Here is a 4,276-nt window from a genome sequence, read left to right on the forward strand (position 1 = left end):
TCAACAATGTTACTTACAAGAAACCGCTGGATAGCCTTGTCCTTGGGCACACATCGCCCACAGTTGTAGCACCTGATGGGGTTGGTGTGGCCTCTTCCATGCTTGTTACGTCCACCGTTGTGGCGCTTGACCATCATGGCTGCTTATGCCGCAATTGCTTCTGCTTCCTCTTCGTCGTGGAGATCTCTCTCTCTCTCTCTCTCTCTCTCTCTCTCTCTCTCTCTCTCTCTCTCTCTCTCTCTCATTTAGTGATATCTTTGGCTTATTCTGATTAAACACCAATTTCAAGTGTTGTGTAGCATAAGGGAACCCTATGTTGACATGATAAGACATTAAACTTGCATTGTGAGAGAGCAGACATTGCTATGCGAGAGAGAGAGAGAGAGAGAGAGAGAGAGAGAGAGAGAGAGAGAGAGTTAAAGAGACCTGGCTGTTTACATACAAGAGAGGACGAGCCAGTGCTTACACAAGAAGATTTATAAATTTTCTCATGTACGAAAACAGAGTCTTTTCTAGTGTTTTTCATACAATGAATAACATCATGATCTTTTGCTTGAGAGGCACCGCATACCTAGCTAGGTAGGATTGGGGGGGGCCGGCGGTCCGCTGCCCCCAATCGTACCTAGCTAGGTATGTGGTGCCTCCCTCACAGAATCTCATGATGTTGAGGTATTTGTCCAAAACTTCTTGTGAATTATAGCTAGGTGGAATCTAGCGAGCTAGGCCTACAGGTCGTGGCCACCATGACCGCATGCCCCTTATCGCAACTACCACCATGGCCCTTGCCCTGGTTGCCTCCATGGTTGTTGTTATAGCCACCCTTGCCACCATAGCTGCCTTGCCACCTTGACCGCCATGCTGATCATAACCATCGCTACCCTTGCCGCCATAGTGGCCCTTCTCCCCACCCGCTGCAAGATAAGGTGGCGCAAAGCGTAGAAAGGGGTTGATCTTCTTGCGATGGAAACAAAGCAGGCGCCCCCTTCTCTTCCCAGCCAAGAATGCACTACAAAACATCCTCTTGAGAGGAACTTACCGTGCTTTCTCTCACAAGGGATTCGTATACGGGTCTGCCATCGCTGGGTTATACCTGGCATGCTGAGTGTCTGGTGAGGTCAACTCCAAGGGCCATTGCAGGCCGAAAGCTGGCTCTCTCTCTTCTCCGGCATCCTCTTCATCGCTACTACTGCATTTGCGAGGCTCACCACCCCATCACCAAAAGCATGGCAAGAAGCAGCAGTGCCAGACCCTTGTTGCTAGTGAATACCTTGCTAGAGGTGGCGCAAATGCAAGTGATGGATTCTCTCTCTCTCTCTCAAAGACCACGCACCGGCGCGCGCTCTTTGAGAGAGTTGAATTTTTTTGGGGGGAGAGAGAGAGAAAGTCTCTCTCAGCATACGCGGGGCAAGCGGGCACTCACAAGCAACCATGGCGAATCATACGAGGTCACCACCCCATCACCAAAATCATGGCAAGAAGCAGCACTGCCAGACCCTTGTTGCTAGTGAATACCTTGCTAGAGGTGGTGCAAATGCAAGTGATGGATTCTCTCTCTCTCTCTCAAAGACCGCGTGCCGGCGCGCGCTCTTTGAGAGAGTTGAATTTTTTAGAGAAAGTCTCTCTCAGCATACGCGGGGCAAGCGGGCACTCACGAGCAGCCATGGCGAATCATAAGAGGTTGACGAGCAGGCGGACATGATCACTGAAGCGCGCGACGGGGAAGCCCGAGAATATCGGGAATGTTTGGGCCTGCTTTAATAGAGTGGGTTGGCGCCCAGAGCTTGCATAGTAGGTAGAGCCAAGAAGTGCTGTCAAAGCCACACCCCACTCGATTAAGAAGTTGCCCGCATGGAGAGATTTGATGCGCTCTTGCTTACGCTCCTCTCACTACTTGCGGTGGGCGCAGCGGTAGTGAGCATGCGGGCAGGGGACGCAGAGCCGTTGCAGGACATATGTGTCACGGATTTGAACTCAACGGTGAAGGTGAACGGGTTTGTGTGCAAGGCGGTCGAGCTGCAGACAGTGGATGACTTCTCCTTCACAGTCATCAGCAAGCCGGGAACATCAGTAGTAGCAAGATGGGCGCGCTGGTGACGCTGGCCAATGTGTCCAAATTCCCAGGACTCAACACCTTCCGAGTGTCCATGGCGAGGATCGACTACGCGGTGAGCGGCCTCAACCCTCCACACATCCATCCGCTCCTCCGAACTGCTCTTCCTTGAGAAGGGCTCTCTCTACGTCGGATTTGTCACCACCGAGAACAAGCTCTTTGCCAAGACTATCGTGCAGGGCGACCTCTTCCTCTTCCCCAAGGGCCTCATCCACTTTCAGCTGAATGTGGGTGATGAGGCTGTCGTGGGCATCACCGCACTCACCAGCCAGAATCCTGGCACATCGCAGGTGGCGTTGCGCTGTCTGGGTCCCACCATTACTCGCAATCCGCAGAGCCCAACCATCTTTGAAATGTCCCCTGTTCGTGACCTCACCCTCAGGTCCTTGCTCACGAAGAAAACTCAATTTCCGAGTGCTCTCCCTTGCAAGCAACGCTTCTTTTAATACCCTCAACCCCACAGGCAGACTACTACCTCCATCCTTTCCCTCCTCTCTCAGCAACAAACATGGGAGTCAGTGCGTGATCTGCGATTCATATGTTCACCCCTATACTCTGGTTTGAGTGTGCCACGAGTGCAATTATGGCTCCTTCCAAGGGCGCTGCATCATCTGTGAGGTGCCGAAATTTCTGATGCTTACTACTGCAAAGAGTGCACCCAACAGGACAAGGATAGAGATGGTTGCCCCAAAATTGTGAACCTTGGTAGTGCCAAAACTGATCTGTTATATGAACATAAGAAGTATGGTTTCAAAAAAAGATAGGTCAATGCACTCTCGCAACATTTTGCTTTGTCGGGCCTTATGAGGTTGGGGGGTGCTGCATACGTACAACTGAAATGTGTCATGCTTATTGTGGGCTATGATGGCATGTTCTTGCAGATGTAAGAGTGCAAAGAATGACACTTTTAAATTGTGAGGTTTGCACCCGTTTAGATAGACGAACTGTATTGTTGTTAAATTATCTCCTATTGCTGTTGGATGCTACATAGTTATTCAAAAAAGGTTTTTCTTGAGAGAGAGAGAGAGAGAGAGAGAGAGAGAGAGAGAGAGATCATCAAGTGAGTGAGGGCAACGCACGGTTGCCAGAGCAGAAGTAGACACAGCATAAAGAAAGGAGAGGAAACCAAAAGAGATGCTGTCCAAATTGGATCCCTTGTAGATAGTGGAAGGGACGACAATGACCTTGGCTTGACAATTCTGGACAGTGAGCTTGACGATAACGCGCAGGCCCTTCTAGTCCTTGGTAGTCTCCTTGGCGATGTCCTCTCCTACCTTCTTGGGCAATAGACCCAGAGGCCTGATCTTGGGCGCCAATGAAGAGGAAACTCCAACTTCCCCTCCTGTTGAATGAACAAAAACAACCTCCTCATATTCTTGCTGCCCTTTCTTTATTATCATTGCATCTTCATCGTGGGTGCAAAACATGCATCACTCAGCTTTGTGTCTACCGTCTAGTGGAGTTTACAGGTGGCTCCCTCAATGGTGACGTTGAATTGGAGCAGGACTAGAAGTAAGGGAGAAATTAGTGCCACTATCCTTGTGATAAAAGCCCTCAAGGAGCCCGAGCGCGATAGGAAGAAGATGAATGCATTGATGGAGCTGCTGCTCCTCGCGGGACTGAAATAGTAGCTAAACGTGTTATAATTATTGCTCAAGAATGAGTACTACTGTGGTGGGCGCCTGTGCTTTGGTGTGAACACAGCCTCTGAAGACAATTGGAGCTTCTCATGATTAGTGCTAAGAGCCTTGTTAATCCGCTCTGAGTTTTGTGCAACAATTATCTCCCTTCCTAATTTCTAAGAGGGTGAGCTTTGACAATCAGATTCCTGTCCATTTAATGCATAATTAATACCACAATGATGAAGGCGACTGATAGAAACAGCAAAGATGCCATCATTTTTATTTATGACATTGTTATACTGTAGGTGCTCCTCATGATTGGTGGCCAGTGGCTACTCTCATAATTGCAATGTCATAATTCCTCTTATTAATATGACCATGCAAGCCGCTACAGCACTCGATTGCCTTTTTCTTCTTCTTCTGTTTGCCCCTCAGTCCTAGCATTGGCGACAGAGTTTTGCTCCATGCTAGTGTGCCACATGAGCTCTTAGCTGGTTTCCGACCTGTAGATTCCTCTTCCTTCTCCTTATACATTTAAGAACAT

General features: G+C 49.2%; 2 pseudogenes; one reads left to right on the plus strand and one right to left on the minus strand.

The window, feature by feature from the left end:
• Window positions 1–700: 700 nt before the first annotated feature.
• Window positions 701–1,697, minus strand: LOC147454583 (uncharacterized; annotated as a pseudogene).
• Window positions 1,698–1,848: 151 nt separating this feature from the next.
• On the plus strand, window positions 1,849–2,556 carry LOC147454584 (putative germin-like protein 2-1; annotated as a pseudogene).
• The last annotated feature ends 1,720 nt before the right edge of the window (window positions 2,557–4,276 follow it).

Source organism: Adiantum capillus-veneris, chromosome 7 (assembly GCF_014529385.1).
Source record: "Adiantum capillus-veneris isolate H3 chromosome 7, ASM1452938v2, whole genome shotgun sequence".
In the NCBI taxonomy this organism is placed as follows: Eukaryota; Viridiplantae; Streptophyta; class Polypodiopsida; order Polypodiales; family Pteridaceae; genus Adiantum; species Adiantum capillus-veneris.